Source organism: Carcharodon carcharias, chromosome 13, assembly GCF_017639515.1.
Source record: "Carcharodon carcharias isolate sCarCar2 chromosome 13, sCarCar2.pri, whole genome shotgun sequence".
Lineage (NCBI taxonomy): Eukaryota > Metazoa > Chordata > Chondrichthyes > Lamniformes > Lamnidae > Carcharodon > Carcharodon carcharias.
The window spans coordinates 88,734,251-88,753,363 of record NC_054479.1 but is presented as its reverse complement, the minus strand read 5'-3'; positions in this window follow the sequence as shown (position 1 = coordinate 88,753,363).

Below are 19,113 nucleotides of genomic sequence, written 5' to 3'. Positions count from 1 at the left end.
ACCCCAGAGAGAGGGTGAATCTGCAGTAAGACAAACACCTAAATTCGTCATTACCTGGAAAGCCTATCGGAAGTGCAGTTGTGGTGGCCTAGACAACTATGGAGAGCCCACTTAGTACTAAAAGGGTTAATGGAGAAATTGAATTAAATGGCTAGGCCTAAAAGAAAAATACTGCATCCTTGAAGAACAATACCATCTTGCCTGACCACTACAGCAGGATGGGCCTTGAGACATTCCATGTGTCTCTCTCTCGGGCCAAATGTAATCAAAGTTGTGATAGCCAAATTATAAACAACTGCACCTGTGGTGTAGGAATGGAAATTTACTGGAACATGGATTGGTCAGTAAATTATGCAAATAATTGGATTGAAATGTACAAAATTTACTGATTGGTTGTAAAATGCTTTTAAGCAAGTCTTTGTGTATTCTGCTTTGAGACCGTACAATAGCTCTCATTGTATTCTACGTACGAAATGATGCCTCGGTGTGATTAATCTCCGACACAGTCTCCTTGCAGTCGTTCATGATGCCGCAGTCTGGGTGTGTCGATCCATTCGACCCCATTGCAGATGACTGGTCTCAGTATGTCGAACGCCTAATGTTCTTTTTTACCGCTAATGACATCGCAGGGGAGGAGAAGAAAAGGGTGATTCTTTTGTCCTCATGTGGGAGCAAAATGTATGGGATGATCCACAGCCTCACGTCACCCAGCACCCCAGACTCGAAGACTTTCGACAAGTTAATAAAAATTGTACAAAACCACCTGAGACCAAAGCCCTCAGTTACTATGCAGCACTTCAAGTTCAGTTCAAAGAACAGGCTTCCGGAGGAGACAATAGCTGACTATTTGGCTGTTTTAGAGGCATTAACTGAGCATTGCGAATTCGGAACGTCCATTAGTGATATGTTGAGAGACCGGCTGATATGCGGGATTGGAGATGATACTATTCAAAGGCGTTTGCTAGCTGAACCTAGTCTAGACTTCAATAAGGCATTAGAATTAGTCACAGACATGGAGACTGCTGTTAGAAATTCCGAAGTTATAAAAGATACACAAAATGGCGCTATCCATCTAGTCAAGCAAGACAATCCAGCAACAAAAGGCACGAAAACTTCGGACTCCACGGAAAGGCGGGAAACGCTCTCTAGCTCCAGACCATTGAAAAACGATGGTACTGCAGTGAAAACCCACAAAATGAATGAGAGAAATACATCCAGGCCTCCAGTGAGTGAACAACAACTCAAACAAGTCGAGTGCTTTTTCTGTCATCGTTATGGGCACACAAGGTGGCACTGCAGAGAAAGGCTAAAACAACACTATAAAGGCAGAAGGAAAAATGGTGAAATATGCCACATGGAAGAGCCAGAAGAAATAGAATCAAACATTCATTTGTTATATAACCTTAAATGGGTAGAACCAAGCCAATCCAAGTAGTCATTACAGTTAACGGACAACCCATTAAGATGGAAGTTGATACAGGAGTGTTGATGTCCATCATTGGAGAGCAAACATTTAGATATCTGAGTAAAGGAACCCATCCCTTGAAGTTAGAAGTTCTTGACAAAAAGCTGAGGACATACACAGGTGTAGAAATAAATATGAAAAGAGTATTTCAAGTCAAGGTGCAGTATGAGGAACAGTCTGTAAAATTACCCCTATTTGTAATGTCAGGCAGGGGATTGAATCTCCTCGGAAGGAACTGGCTGGGAGAGATAAATCTTGAGGGCCCGCTAAGTTCCCAATTTGAAACCAGAAGGGTTGCTGCAAGAAAAAAATGAGTGTGCAAAGAACCAGTGGGAGAAACCCATAGAAGTGTTACACTGGGACAGAGTTTAAGTAAAAGTCAGCATCCTTCGAAAGGAAATGGAGAATCTATTAAAGGACTTTTGTGCGTCACAAAATTCAATCAGCTCCCAGTTTGTGCCATGAAAAAGATACGAAGAAGAAAAGGAAGAGTTAAGCCTGTCTCTGCCGAGTTAATAAACAAGTCAGATGAGAAGGGGCAAAGATATGCGATTCTCCAGGAAACTATTAATGAGAATAGGAAAGAATTGGAAGAGCTGAATCAGCAGCTGCATAAAAGCCCTGAAGTTTTAAAGCTAGAAGGCCCTGAATTCTCAGAAGAGCTGTTGGAAAACCCAACTACTGAGTTTATTCATGTTCAGCTTGCACCTGAGTCTAGTCTAGCCAACAGTGAAATTAAAGAGAAGAAAAAGAGAAATTTTGACAGTCCTCAGAAAGAAAAACAAAACAATTTTTTTCCCTTTTCCTCTCTCTCCTCACACATCATGTAGCTCATCACTGTATTGCTTTGTGTTGTTGCCCTTTATCTGTTTCAGCTTGGAGGGGAGGGGCAGCAGGAATGAATGCGTTGGCACCCGGAAGATAGTGAAATCATCCTCTGAGGGACATAGTGGGCAACTGCCCCTGAAAAGGGGGTCTCAGAAACACCAGCTGAGTTTGTTGGGCAACGACGCTCAGTCCGTCAAAGAAGGCCTCCTGAGAGCCTTGACCTGTAAATAGTTATTGTGTTAGTTAATGTGTTCTAAGCTTGTTAGCTGTACTTTTAAATAAAGGGGGAGGGATGTGGTAAAGTGAGGTACCCTGCCCTTTTAAGAGACTGCAAGTGTACTGATCATGTGACAGCACTGACGAATCACTACACAGCATGGGCAACTGGGAACTGTAAGTCTAATTCTGGAGATTTCTGAGTGAGCATGTATGATCTGGTACTCTGCCCTATATCTCAATAAACCATCAGTGTTTATTCTTGTATCAATCGCTCCCCATTATTGATTGCAAGAAGCAATTGATGAGTACATAGGAAGGCGTGCAGTTAGAATTTGGTTGGTTAACAAGCTCATTTGCCCAAGACATAAAACCTCTTGTGTGTCCTCACTTCCTCATGGATTGAAGAACTTGCATGTCTTACTTACACCTCATGACCCAGATATCCACATTAAAAGGGGCCTGAATTAGCTGGGTACTTTGGACATCTGTCCTTAGGCCCTTTTAAAATGGCCCTGGCGTTAACTGGGCAGGGCAGCCACCGATCTCATTTGGGGAGCTTCAACGTCGGGAGAGGGCCAATCAAATTCCAGGACCCAAGATGTCTGTCACAGGAAGAATGTGCATTTGGGTAGGTTCTTAAAGGCTTGGCAAGCAATAGGACAGGATCATTTAATTGAAATTGGATGACCCCCTATACCTAAGAGGTAGCAGAACTCTTGCTTATGAAAAGGTCATGAGGTCAACTTCTTTCAGAAATATGGAATAGATCAGTTTGGTAGCTCCACAGGTGGGCTTCCAAAGAGAACAAAAGAGTTAATTCTCCAGACAATTGAAAATCACAGGGTGCCTCTTCCAGTGCACTATCCACTAGCAGCTAAGACTATCAATAAAATCTGCAAGCAATTTTAAACAATTGTCTGTTATCTCAAGCATTTTACCATTCTTAAAAAAATAATCATTTGCTCTCTTCACATTGCCAGGAGCTCAGAATTCTGCAGAACAGATCCAAACTCACAGGTTACAGAAAACTACCGAGGGCTCATTTGTTGCCTTGGCTGAGGGGCAGCATTCTGAGTCACTGACCTGAACATATAAAATAGGCTGACCTTTCAGTGCCCTACTGAGGGAGTGCTGCATAATTGGAGGTGCTGTCTTCCGGATTGCGATGCTAACCAAAGTCTCTGATAACCCTTCATGGGGGATGTAAAAAATCCCATACCACTGTTTGAAGAAAGGTTGGTGTGTCCTGCCCACTGACATTTATTCCCCAACCAGGCATATCAAAAATAAAACAGGTTATTTGGTTGTTTATCGCACTGATGTTTGTTGGGATCTTGCTGTGCACATATTTAGCAGTCATGCTTCCTTCCTTACAGTACAAGAGTAACTGCAATGCAAAAGCATTTCCTTGGCTGAGGTTATGAGCGGTGCTACATAAGTTCAAGCCCTTCTAGGTTTTCGGATGACTTAGATTTTGAACTTGAACATGGAGATCAGGAACTATTAGACATCTGCTCTGACTTGAAGACAATTTAGAGTGTTATGACATACCACATACAGAAGAGGAAGTTGTTTTCACTGCACTGCTGCAGCACATGTCAAAATTGCCGACTATATTCTACGAAGACACACACATGCCAAGTATCAGCTGCCTAAGTTGACAGTCAGCTTTTAAGCTGATGTGTCAGCTTGTCAGTGTTTTACAGGCAATATCATTTTTCTTTGCTGGTAATCAAGGTTTATAGTGTCAATTGATCAGATCATTTTGGGTGGGGGGGGGGGGGTGGTGGTGGCGAGACTGGGACCTATCAGAATCAGATAGGTTGGTGAGCTGGGTGAGTAGTCAGGTACTACATTCTCCCATTTTTAGTTGCTCACAAACCTAAGGCAAAAGTATTTAAGATGAGCTGTTGGCTCCTGAGGATCCCAGTTCGAAGTGTGACTGTGTTCAACGTTTGTCCCCAGAGATATCATGATTAATTTTGACTTAGGGTGATGGTGAGAACGAGCAATATGGATTCAGCTTCCCATTATACTTCTCTCTCGTTTTTAATTTCCAAAATGAGAACTGGGAGAGAGGCAAAAGTGGCTGAATAGAAACCACCCATTTCACTCTTTATGAGGAACTTTCTGAGAATACTGAGCTGTTGTCTTTACATGAAACAGTTTGATTGGTTGCAGCTTCTTTGGTATGAATGCATTAACTGACTTAATTTGACCTGTGCTTGTGATACAATCACCACGGAAATAAGGGGCAGAATTTTGCCCATGTTGGGCAGGCTCAGCGGGGCCAAGCAGGAGTGGTCAGTAAGCCGACTGCTGCCTGCGACCGGTCTGTGACTGCGATTTCACACTGGTGAACCAATTAAGGCCCACCCCGCGTGAGCGCCGGCTGCAGAATGTTCAAGAAGGGGCTGGTGGGGGCAGGGGCCTGTCGGTCACTGAGTCCAATGGCGACCAAGCAGCCGGTTCAAAAATGGCGCAGACAGCCCCAGGGAGGCTACCTGCGTCAGAGTTGCTGCAGCAACATGGCTGCAAACGAAGATGTAGACGACAGGTGGGAGGTGAGGTCGGCTGGGCACTCGGTGCCCCGTTTCTCTGACGAGTGCCTCACCGCCCTCCCGGAGGAGGTGGCTGCCAGAAGGGACACCCTTATCCCCAGAGATGGGAGGAGGTGGCAGCCTGGGTGAGCAGCCACGATGTGGTGCGGCACACCTGGATGCAGTGCTGGAAGAAGTTTAATGACCTGTTGCGCTCAGGGTGAGTACCATGTTGGCATGGGTCAGTGTGTTGAAGTGTTTCAGGCTGGCCATCCCCCTGTGGAGCTCAGGGGCATTAGAGTCTGCTAATGATGCCAGAGCTGGCCAAGGGGGTGAGCCCTGGCTGCTTTGACTCCGAGCCTTGTGCCTTGAGGGCCATGACCCAGATGTGCCCTGTGAGGTGTTCCTCAGGTGGGGTTGGCCAGGCTGCAATGGCACTGCAGGTAGAAAGTGGACTAATCAATGCTCCTCTGTCCTTTCAGGGGAAGATGACCCATAACAATATTGACAGGTTGCGGACTGGCAGAGGATCCCCACACCTCCTCCTCCTCTCCAGGTATGAGCAGGAGGTCTTGGAGCTCGAAAGGCACCATGCACCTTGGTCAACTGGCTGCAGAGATGCTGGGGTGTCAGATGAAGATAAGGGTGCAGGGCACTGAGCTGAGAGTTTTGGATGCTGCAAACAACCTTGCATAGTCTCATCATTGATGGGAGCCTCCAGACTGGATTCCTCATTGATGATGGAAAGACAATATCACTGTGATGCAGATCTCCATTGTCTCAACAAGATGCCTGGAATGCACAGTGACAGTGTGATGACTTAAACTAATGACATGTCTTTCTCCTCCCTTAGATTTGCCACCAAGCAGCCAATTGCAGGACCTCCACGAGCTACCCCTGAAACCAGAGGACCACCAGGCTCCAGGAGCATCTGTGTTATATCTACTCTCTGAAACAGGCACCAGCGCAGATACCAGCACCTCGGTGGGCATTAGTTCGGCGGCTAGTATCACAGTGCACATCGGTAAGTGCACTTCACACTCACTTGAGGTGCTGGCAGCAGTAGAGAGTGCCACTGCGTTGACCCTCATGGCCAAGCGCAATGCCTTCTCCATTGAGAGAGCGGTGAATCTCATGGAGAAGCTGCTCCAGGAACAGAATCAGGGTTTGCGCACGGACCTGTAAGCCCTCACACAGGCAATGGCCTCAGGTGATCAGTGCCCTTGTGTGAGATGGATGAGGCAACCAGTATCCCAGCTAGGCGCCTGTCCATCAATGGTGAGCAGGGAGGTTGACAGCAACCCCGTGTTGGCGCTTGTCTTCTCTGCAGGCTCCTCTCAGGCACTGAGTGTATCTTGGGGGCAAAGGAAAGGGTTATTTCTGAGATCCTGGATGGAGACGGCAGCCCTGGCATGAGGTGGAAGCAGAGCTTTGTCAGCCTAGCTGAAGGAGCGTTGGATCAAGGGTCCCTGGTGTCCCTGCCTCCCTGGGGGTTACAGAGGTCTGCCTCCACACCCTCAGCATTCTCCTCACCATGCTTCTCTTCTGACTCACTACTGGATTCATCCCCTGCAGCCTGTGGAACTGCGTCAAATTCTCTTCCTCCAGTGGGTCCCCCCTTGCCTGTGCCACATTATGGAGACCGCAGCATGCAACCACTATCAGTGACACCCACTCTGGGGGCTATTGCAGTGCACCCCCTGAATGTCCAGGCATCGGAAGCGCATCTTGAGAAGACCTATGGTTCTCTCTAACAACACCCTTGTGGAGCCATGGCTCCTGTTGTATCACTGCTCTGCTTCTGTTCTTGGGTGGCAGAGAGGCATCATAAGCCACCTCTTCAACGGATAGCCCTTGTCACCCAGCAGCCATCCATCCAGTCAGGCTGGAGCACTGAAGAGCCTCAGCACCTGGGGATGTCTGAGGATATACGGGTCATGGGAGCTGTCAGGGTGCCTTGCACAGACTTGCAGAATCTGTGTCCTGTGGTCACACACTGTCTATATGTTCATGGAGTGGAAGCCCTTCCTGTTGACAAAGGCTCCTGGCTGACCCGCTGGCACCTTGATGGCCACATGTGTGCAGTTGATGTCACCCTGGATTCAGGGGAACCCAGCAATTGCTGCAAAGTCTCTGGCTCGCTCAGTCTGGCTGATCTCGTCCTTATGGAAATGAAGGAAAGTAAATACTCGCCCGAACAGAGCTTCTGTCACCAGCTTGACACAACTGTGGACAGCTGATTGGGACACTCCACACAGATCCCCCACTGACCCCTGGAAAGAGCCGGAGGCATAGAAGTTGAGGGCCACTGTGACCTTCAGACCCACTGGTATGGGGTGTCCACCCACACAGTTGGAGCTGATCTCAGACCCAATCATCTGACAAATGGAGGTCACAGTCTCACTTGAGAGGCGGAGCCTCCTTCGGCATTGCAACCCAGACATATTGAGGTAACTGCATTGCCGCCTGTAAACTCTGGCATCAGGATAGTGGCATCTTCTATGGCCCCTTCTACCTTGGACTACCTGCTGGCCCTGTGCCCCTTGTGCCTGCACCTCTTCTCCCACAGGTCCCTCTCCTGGAAACTGCACTGAGACAAGTGGCCTCCTCTCAATTCTACCCCTCTCTTCCTCAGAGGAGGAGGTGCCATCAGTGGAGACCTCAATCCCCAATACCAGTAAGGGAAGGCTGTCTGATACCTGGAAGGTTCCACACAGTCTGAATTCACAGAGGGCCTTGGAGGCAGCAATAAGTCCAGTAATTAAGCCTCGAAACGTGCAGGATGAAGCCCCAAACAGAGATGAAGCTGTCACACACTGAGAAGCAATCAGCAGCAAACTATCTCCAAAACTGCTCACTACTCACACTGGCAATGCTGCTGATGCTTTTTATCCCACCCATGGATGAGATTTTGCAAATTGTGAGCAGCCCCCCTGCCCGTGCAATGAGTGAAAAATCACACGGGCAACATTAAATCACCGTCAGCTGGGCTGTCAAGGGTCTTAACTGGCCTCTTAATTAATGGCGGGCATGGCTCCGACTCCTGCCAACTGAAATATCACGCGAGTGTGCAATGTTGTTCGGATGCTCACCCAACATCATCGCGCGTCATTTTACGCTTGTTCGGATCGGGCGTACACCTGCCCAACAAGCAGAAAGTTCTGCCCAAGGCATGTATTTGGCTGACGATGTGTTTTTGTTAATTCATAAATTACATTGAGATTCACATGCTGAACTGCTGTAAGTTCTAAGATGCCAACAAATGCATAAGAAAAGCCTTACAAACTCCAGCATTGCAAGCCATGTCTCATGTGAAAACACTGTCGCCGACCAGCCCACATGGAGGCAGACACTGAAATTTGCTTCAGTGTGCTTCAAGGACCATCTGTGTCAAACTCACAATGACTGATGTACCCGGAGGACGACCAGCAGTGGCACGGCCACAGATGTTTCCCCAAGTACCAACAATGCCAATGTTAATTGCCAGTTCTGTGGACATCCAGGCCAATTCTGCACTGGACTCTTCAGTCATGACAGCACCCACAGAAGATGATGAAATCACTTACAGCTTGGACATATTCAAACAATGAGGAGTCTAAAACAAAATGATAGTGGAAATGTGCTAATAGGCACAAGTGATTGCAGGATTGCCCTTGGCGTCATTGCATTCAGTCCTCATAACCCAACAGTGCTTCTCTACTTCTCTGTGTGAAGAGAATTTTTCAATCCCTTTCCTCACAATCCCAATGCAATTTTTAAATTGATAATCCTTTGTCACTGATTCTCCAACCAGAGAAAATGATCTTTCCTATTCACTCTTGCAAAACATTTGTTAATTTATTGAAGCTCCATAAATACTCTAGTCTGGTGTTTCCATGGTTGGTCTCTCCTGCAGGAGATTGGCAGAATGAAATGTTATAAACAGCTATTCCTTTTTTTATTCATTTGCAGGATGTGAACGTTGCATTTATTGCCCATCCCTAATTGTCCTTGAGAAGGTGGTGGTGAGCTGCCTTCTTGAACCGCTGCAGTCCATGTGGTGTAGGTACACCCACAGTGCTGTTAGGGAGGGAGTTCCAGGATTTTGACCCAGCGACAGTGAAGGAACGGTAATATATTTCCGAATGCTTGTATTCCCACGTATCTGCTGCCCTTGTCCTTCTAAATGGGATTGGTTGTGGGTTTGGAAAGTGCTGTCCAAGAAGTCTTGGTGAGTTTCTGCAGTGCATCTTGTAGATGGTACACACTGCTGCTACCGTGTGTCGGTGGTGGAGGGAGTGAGTATTTGTGGAAGGGGTGCCAGTTCTCCAGGGTTTCCACTGAATTATGGTAGGGAGCAGGGAAACCACATGGTAACTCAGCATATCTTTTAATTCAAAAAAGGAGTACAATCCAGTCATAGAAATATAGATGAATCAGTTTAATGGAAGTAGTAAGGAAGGTCAGGTTTCTTTACAAAATATCAATACTTATGCAAGGAGATTAGGAGATAGCTAAATTGCTCCAAAAGGGATAAACAATCCCTTAAATATTTACTGAAACCAATTAGATAGAATTACGTCGAATTGTGCAGCACAGAAACAAGTCAATCATTCCATAAGCCCCTGCTCACCTTAGTTCATCTCAACCTATCAACTGTTCTTCTATCCCCTTCTTCTGCATGTGGTTATCTAGCATTCCCTCAAATGCATCTATGATTCTCCCCTCAAGCACCTCACATGGTTGCAAGTTTCACATTCTAATGACTCTGCGTACAAAAAAAGTTCCTCTTGAATTCCTTATTGGAGTCATCAGTAAATTATTTCCTGTCCTTGGTTTTGGACAGTCCATTCAAAACTTGCACAGAGTTAAAATCGGACCTATCCTCTCTAAATCTATTCTATCAAGCATCTTCATAAGTTTAAAAACCTCTGTCAGGTCATCCTTCAGTTTTTGTTTTAGAGAAAAGAGACACAACCTGTTCAGTTTTCCCTGATAGTTATAGCTTCTCCCTTCTTGTATCATCCTTGTAAATCCTTTTTGCAACATCAGCCAGTGCCTCTATATCACTTTTGTAATATGGAGACCAGAACTGAGGTTTTGTATAAGTTTAACAAAACTCTCCTGATTTTCAAATCAACTTCTCTAGATGCTGTTTGATGAAGGTATTAGGTTAGAGGGTAAGGGCTATCTGAAGAATGTAACCTTGGATTTTGCTTCAAACAATGCTATCCTAACAAGCAAGGTGAGTGCATCAAACTCTTCTCACTGCTGTTTTAACAGACACTGACCACTAATTTTAACCGAGTGATACAACTCCCGCCTTCTGTGCATCACCCTTTCCTTCTCCCCACCCCTAGTACCAGAGGTTTCAATTAGCCTGATTAGCCATAGCTCAATGATAGCACTCTCACCTCTGAGTCATATGGCAGTGGATTCAAGCCATACTCCAGAGATTCGAACACAAAATCGACACTGGTACCTCAGCGCTGCACTACCAGGGAGTGCCACACTGTCAGAGCTTTTTGATGAGACATTAAACCTGCCTGGCACTATTTGAAAAGTGGAGTTCTCAATGGTGTTCTGACCAATATTTATTCCTCCATCAAGATCACTGCAATAGATTATTTGGTCATTATCTCATTGTTGTTTGTGGAACCTTGCTGTGCTGTGACTTCTATGACTAGACTTCAAAAATGCTTAATTGACTGTCAAGTGCTTTGGAGTGTCCTGAGGTCTATATAAATAAAATTTCTTCCCCTTTTTCTCCTTGGTCCCAAGCTCTAGGAGCCCTTCCCTAAACCCCTTCACTTCTCTCTGCACCCTCAAAAGCTTTTCTGGAATCTATCTTTTCAAACAAGCTTTCGCTTTTCTTTTCCATGTGGGTGCCGCTGGCAAGTCCAGCATTTAGTTCCCACTCTAATTGCCCTTGAACTGAATAGTTCACTAGGCCATTTCAGAGGGTAGTCAAGAGTCAACCACATTGCTGTAGATCTGGAGTCACATGTAGGCCAGACCGGGTTGGGAATGTGGATTTCCTTCCTAAAGGACATTAGGGAACCAGATGGGATCTTACACCAATTGGTCATAGCAGACTAGCTTTCAATTTTGGATTTTATTAAATCATTTCAAATTCTGCCAGCTGCCATGTCCCCAGAGCATCAGCTTGGGCCTCTGGATTACTACTACAGTAATGCTACCATCTCCCCCTATTAACCCCCAGATTACCTCTGCTACCTCCTCCACTACAGTTTGGTATGTGTTCCTTTTTTATTTTGCTATCAGAAAAGTGACGGGACATTTCCTACATTCTCTCTCTTCTCTTGGTAGCATTCTCAGTTTGAGGGTTGCTGAATCGTAGCTTATATCATGTTTTTACTATGGGTAGTGGGCAAGGAGGCTGGCCCAGGTCTATCTTAGCTGAAACAGGGATCCAACCCTGTGTGGTTGGAATTGTTCTGATCCACACATTCACTGTCTAGCCAATTTTGTGAAGACACTAAGCATTTATACAACAGTAATTTCCAACTTAGAATATTTTTGGTTTTTGGAAAGCATGATTAAACTTTCACATGTGAGGCTTTTAAAGATAAGAAATAAATGTAATCAATGGCAGATTAATTGATTGAGTAGAAAATTACCTTAGATAGCTACCATAGTACCACAGTATCACAGTATCCTTACAGTGCAGAAGGAGGCCAATCGACCTATCGAGTCTGCACTGGCTCTCTGAAAGAGCATTTCACCTAGTCCCACTCCCCTGCCTTATCCCCGTAACCTTGCACATTCTCTCTGTTGAAAGCAGAGACAGCAGTAATATGAGTATGACCCTGTCTAAGTGACAGCAGCCAATGAGTTCAGGAGAATCCCTACAGTAATTCAACCCTCTTGTCTCTAAGAATCTAATCGAATCCAGGCATTCACATAATTGTCCAAGATGCTTGCATTGTTGTTGCATTTCATGAATAGGTTTTTATAACATATGCCCATGAAGAAAGGTTGCGTTAGTGCACTGGAGCCTTATTAGGGTAATTTGTAGTCATCCTTCATTGTAAGCATTTGATAATTGTAGCCTTAAGCATCTCTCCTGGGAGAGTACTTCCTGAAGGGACCATTTAGAATTTGGACTCATCTTCATTGATAAATGCAACCCCCTTTCCGTTGAGTAATTCAGTGTCAAGAGATGCTTCGAACTATACTTAGATGTAAAGGGTGCACATCAATGGGCTAATTAGCAGTGCCAGAAAGTGGTGCAGCTGATTTGGGGCCAGATGTTTATTCCAGCCGGCCAACATGCACAAATCATGAAATATCATTACATTGATTTGAGTCATGGAAAATGAAGCTAGATTGAGGGAACAAGTATATCTATATAAATATATAAAGAGTGCTACATGTCTACTGTGAGTGCAAAAACCATGGAAATACTTTGGGTTTTGGTCAAGTGACTCATCCAAAAACATCATTCAACGTTGCTTTTACTTATAACTTGCTTGATAGTAATTGCTTCCATGAACTGATGACAGACACAGTAGTAGTTTATATACACACAACTAATTTAATCCTGCGCTATGTGCTTTTTACGACTTTATATGACAAATTGCTCTCTCAGGTGGAGATTAAAAGACCCCATGGCACAACTGGAAGATGAGACGGGTGCTCTCCTGGTGTCTGACAACCAACAGCAGAAAAAGCAGATTAACTGCACACAGGCCTTGTATAGCACACGTTTATTTGCCACAATTTACTTCCATTTATTTACCCCCAAAACCTGTGAATCCCAGCACGTAGAAGGACAAGGACAGCAGGTACATGGAAGTTTATCACCTCCAAGTTCTCCTCTAAGTCGCACATCATCCTGATTTGAAAATACATCGCCATTGCCTACATCGTTGCTGGTTAAAATCCTGGAACTTCCTACTTAACAGCACTGTAGGAGTACCTTCACCACAAGGACTGCAACCGTTCGAGAAGACAGCTTGCCATCACCTTCTCAAGGGCAGTTAAGGATGAACAATAAATACTAGTGGATACCCATATCCTGAGACCGAATTTATAAAAGCCAACAGTGACTTCAAAACTAATCAGTTGCACTGACTGAAGAATATTTTGGATATCTTGAGGTGCGAAAGATCTTAAATAAATGCACCTTTTTTTAATTTCCCAAAGCTCCACTATCTCTGGATTTATCAGAGATATCTGATTTCAAGCCAAACTTTGAGTATACACTTGACAACGTGCAGAGATTTTAAGGGAAGAAATTCCAATCCCTCAAAACAATTTGCACTACTTCACATTGTGTGCTATTACTGGTTAACACCAGTGTAGATAGTGCACAGAAAAAAGATAAACGAGCCTTCATACGTGATATTAGACAAACCCTTTGGGCAATTTCTTCCCATGGAAGTATTGTACATCACAAACTGAGGGTCGCAATTAATGGAGGAAATGGGGGTCTTGGCTGCCAGCTGGAGAGCCGTTGTGATCCTTTCGCCACCTCTTTTTGGGATGGTTGCCGAATTAAATGCCACCAGGCACTTAACTGCACAGCTTTGGGCCTTTCCCAGGTTCAAGGACCCCAGAGGCAAAAGTCCTGCCTGCTGAGAGCTGCCAGCCAATCAGAGGCCGGCAGCTTTATTGAACAGCAGTGCCGCCAGGGAGGTGGTGGCTGCTGCTGGTATGACACCCAACTCAGGCCTAGCACCGTCGCTGGATCCTGAGCCACAGGTTAGTGAGGGGGGGATGGTGGTAGAGGGTCACAGTATAGTGGACATGTGGGAGCGGAAGCGGAGAGTCAGCAGCAAAGGCAGAGGTGGCTCTCAGTGGACCCCTCCGTACCCAATGCCAGGCTCCTTTGAAGGAAGCATTCTGGGAACCTACACTACCCCCACATCCCTCCTCCCATAGGAGCCCTCAAGCAACCCGCATGGGTTTGCTTGTCATCTTCCCTGCATGATGAGCTACTCCCACCCATAGTTTGGTTAATAGCAGCAGCGGTGTGATGAGGCCCTTAAGTGGGCATTAAATGCCCACTTAAGGGCCTCAATTGGTGGTGGGGCAGGTAAGCTGTCCACTGACTTCCCACCACAGACTTAATCGTGTTGGAGGTGGGAAGGCAGCGGGTTCCCCACACGGCACCCTCCAGCTTGATTAAATGATTGTCCTGTCACCAAACCTGCCATGGGGGAGGGCATTATATTCTGCCTCGAGTCTTTGAAAAGGAAGTTGCATTTGAGGAATAAATTATTTTGAATGTCTACAGCAGGGCACAGAACACAGATGGAAAGAGTCTGAGGTTTGGTTCAGTGACTCATCAAGAGGTATAATAATTATAAATAGTCACTTGGTAGTACAGAACTTGAGTATTACTGAGAAAAGAGACATGCTGTCAACGTTTTTCATCTTGCACTCATCAGGACAGATTTGCAAGAATACCAAATTTCAGAGGGAACAACAATTTATACTGCCTGAGAAGAGGGTGCTTATTGGTTGGCAAATGGATTCTGATTGGTAGAGGCATTCCCAAAGAGAATGCACCAGGGAACAGCTAACTGCCAAGCTTTTGTATAAATAATAATTGTATAAACATACAATCTTATTGTACAGAAGGAGGCCATTTGGCTCATTTTGTCAAAAATCTATCCAATTAATCCCATTCCCCTAATCTTTCCCCACAGCTTCACAATTCATTCCTTTCAAATTATATATCTAATTCCATTTTTGAGAAAGCTAAATATGCTTCCCATACCTTCAGTTACTGTATTCCAGATCATAGCACCTTATTTTATTTGTTTCTACCACACTGTTCTTATACTGTCGCTCATCAATAAGGACCCTTGATTCATCACAACCCAACGTGAGTGCCAGATAAAGAAAATAATGTTTTTTGTTTATTTAATAAAGCAGATTCAGCTAGGCCAGAATTACAATAGAAATGTGGTGGTGAGTAGATAATTAAATGAAAGGATTCCATTCGCAAAGACAATCAATATATACAGGTACGGTGCATTAGCAAATAGTAACAACAGATGGAATACTGTAAATCTCTGCTCTTGGCACACATATTAGTCCCCAGGATTGCATATCATAACCTGAGGATATCCCAAAACACTTCACACCCAATGAAGTGCCTTTGAAGTGTAGTCACTGTTGTCATAGTGTAGGAAATGTGGCAGATGATTTGTGCACATCAATGTGTACCAAAAAGCACTGATATCATTGATCAGTTAATCGGTTTTGGTGGTGTTGGTTAAATATTGATCAATATTTTCGATAGGATAAATATTGACCTGAACACCAGGGAAAAACCGCCTGTTTCAAACGGGTCATGGAATTTTATACACCCAACTCAAGAGGGCAAACAGTTTAAGGACAGCACTTCTGACATTGCAACACTCCCTCGGTACTGCACTGAATTGCCAGCCTAGATTGTGTGCTCAGGTTGTGTCGCAGGACTTGAATCAACAGCCATCTGACTCAAAGGGGAGTGTTCTTTTTCTGAGTGAAGACTGACTTTATAAGCAAAGCAAAGATATTCAAATAGCAAGAAGTATTCTAATAAGATAATAAGACATAATAATAACACGGCCTGAATTTTCACACAGTCGAAGAGGTTTTCAGTCTTTGCAAAAATGGATCCGGAGGCCCGAATCTTGAAGTCCCACCCCTGAACCTGGCGCCCATCTTTTCCGGGCTGGAGGGAATGCGGGGGTCAAACATTGCACATCTGTGGTCACAGAATCAGCTGCAGATGATAAAGTGCAGCTGCATTCAATCTGATCTGATTTTTGCAAGAAGGGAGTGGGAAATATGACTTTTGCACATTAGTGCTTATAGGAGAAGGTCTAAACTTATCAGATCTTTTGGAGAGGTATGGTCTCTTTTGGAGGGGTCAGGCAACCTTTTGGATATGGCCTCAAGGCACCTTCAGGAAAGGTCAGGTGCCCTTTGGGAGAGGTCAAGTGCTCTTTGGGATTGTTAAAATTGGACACGAATGTGCGTAAAAAGTGGTTAAACTCTGGAACTGTCAAGATCATTGGAGCTGTCAAAGGGAACTGTCAAGGAAGCTATCAAAGGGATCTGTGAAAGGGAGCTGTCAAGCTGTAATGGGATTTAAATCTCCTGCAATTTAAATATTTGAAAAAAAACTGTCTGCAGTTTTGTAAAAAAAACAGTGCTTACTATTTCACTCTATTAGCATAGGTTTGAGGGCTACCACTGCAGGATTAGTGCTACATGACTGATTTAACAACCTATCATTATCACAATGGGGTGCCTACCAGTTCACAGTTTGATTGACAGCTCGAAGTGCTAATAAAGCCTTTGAAATGGGGTTATGAATAGAAATGCTTGTTATCATAAGTGATTAAAGAAGTTTAAACGTAATGAATGGGTTTTTATCAATGAGAGTGTTTATTTTTTAATAGTGAATTTATCAATAGACACTTAGGGACTTTATTTAATCTTAACATGGTCCCTGAGGTCTGCCCATGGTGGATACTGGGTGAGTTGGTTTGGAGGGTGTAAAGTCGGAGGGTGTAAAGACAAAGGGTGCCCAGTTTTTGGAGACGGGTATTGTCCCGACTCTGTGCTCCAGACCCTGGAGCAAAAATTCAGGCCTGTGTCTAAGAGAGCAAGTCAGAGTTTGGTAGTTTTTTTAGTGAGTAGCTCAACTCTTGACACTCCAAAGTCTCTCCACCATCTACAAAGCACAAGTAGGAATATGATGAAATACATTCCATTTGCCTGGGTGAGTACAGCTCCAAGAACACTCAAGAAGTTTGACACCACCCAGGACAAAGCTGACTGCTTGATCAACACCCCATCTACCACCTTAATTCATTCCCTCCACTACTGACACAGTTGTAGCAGCATGTACAATTTACAAGATGCACTGCAGCAACTTGCCAAGCCTCCTTCTACAGCACCTTCCAAACCTGTGAATTCTACCACTTAGAAGGACAAGGGCAGCAGATGCATGGGAACATCAATGCCTGCAAGTTACCCTCCAAGTCACAAACTATCCTGACTTGGAACCGTATCGCTGTTCCTTCATCGTTACTGGGTCAAAATCTTGGACCTCCCTCCCTAAGAGTACTGTAGGTATTCCTACAACACATGGGCTGCAGAGGTTCTAGGTGGTGGCTCACCACCACATTCTCAAGGGCAATTAGGGATGAGTAACAAATGCATGACTTGCCAGCGATGCTCACATCCCATGAAAGAATAAAACAAAAGAAATGGGAGTAGGGGCAGGTCAGATGACACCTCAGGCCTGCTCCGCCATTCAATAAAATCATGGCTGATCTTCTTCCTCAACTCCGCATTCCTGTCCTATCCCCATATCCTTTGATTCCCTAATGTCCCAAAATCTATCAGTCTGTGGCTTGATAGTATTCAAAACCCTCTGGAATAGAAAATTCCAAAGATTCACAGAGGATTGGGTTGTTAGTTCTTTCTGCTTTGCTTGATTCACATTGGTGGAGTATTCAGGATCATGTACCTCCGGTGAGATCTTCCTGTCTGCTCTGGTTTAGGGGAAGTTCCTATCTAACCAGCCACTGGCTTATAAGTCCCACTAACTCATGTAGTCCCACTAACTCAGGGATTATGCAATGCCAGGGGTATAAAAGGTGGAAAAATAGAGATTTTTTTTACTCTTCTCAAATTATTCTCCTCCTACCTTGTAAGTGCCTCCACAAACAGTTCCATTGCCTCACCCACATGCCCATCCTTCACATATCAGTCTAAATAATGAATGCCCTGGACTATTGAATAGAAGGGTAACATCACACCATATGAAGCACTATCAACAGCACCTACAAGCGTTAATACAGCATCTTTAATACTGCAAAACATCCCAAGGTGGTTCATAGGAGTGATATCAGATAAAAAATTACACCAAGCCAAAGAAGGGAACAGGAGGACAGGTGCTTTACCGAAGAGGTAGTTTTTACAAAACATCTTAAAGGAGGAAAGAGATCGAGAGGCAGAGAGGCTTAGGAAGGGAATTCCAGAGCTTAGGGTCTAGGCAGCTGAAGGCACAGCTGCCAATGGTGAGATGGAGGAAGTCGGGGATGCAGAAGAGGCCGGAGCTGGAGGAATACAGAGTTCTTGTAGGGCTGGAAGAGGTTACTGAGATAGGAAGGGGTGAGACACTGGGGTCTCTCATACAATTATAGCATGGACCATTGTATATTGCTCAGAGCAAGGGAACACCAGCAAAATGCTTTTCCTTGCTGCCCTTGGGCCATGAAAGTGCCTGCTGTTATTTTGACTCTGATCAGCTCCGACTGGCATCAGAGTAGGAATAGGACTGGGATCTTATAGCTTCTGAAGCTCATTGCCACAATGAACTAGCCAGGAAATTTAATAAGGGGCTCAACATTTACATTAAAAAAAGCAAACTGAAGGGTTTTTGAACAAAAAAAAACATTAATAACACTCTTTGTGAGTACTGACTACTTCCAACATTTTTTCTGGTTTTGTTTCTGATTTCAAACATTTGCAGTGTTTATTTTTTGAAGGACGATTTGGGCCTTTGCTTGGTCCCACACCCGTACATTCTTATGTAAAGAATTTGGCAATGAAAAAGTAAAATTAGCAGTGTCCATTTCTGTTCTGTTTGTCACCTGAGGATTCTTGGCTAAGGATTATTGTGCAGGACAGTGGAAACCAAGGGAAAGAGGTGGAAGAAAGTAACTACAAAAAAGGAGCATTAAAATATGTCAATCATATTCAAAACAAAACTACCCAGGTAATTCAGAAGATAGGCTTCTAAGTGTTATCCTTTTGGATCCTTAACAGAGGAAGTGGCTGTGTAAACTGTTTGATAGCAAACATATGGATATGAAATGATATCTTTCCAACAGCAATGAGATATCTAACTTTTGGGAACTTAAGCCACCCACTCAGAGATAGACCACCGTCATCATAGTTTAGCACCTGAACAAGCAGAAAATAAGCCTCACAAACTGTCCCCATTTGGTGATCAGAAACTTCAAAAGAAATGGTTTGCAAAATCTGTGTGAAAGCCCTGTTCAATGAATACTGAAATATTGTGTATTGTGCAGGGTATACAGG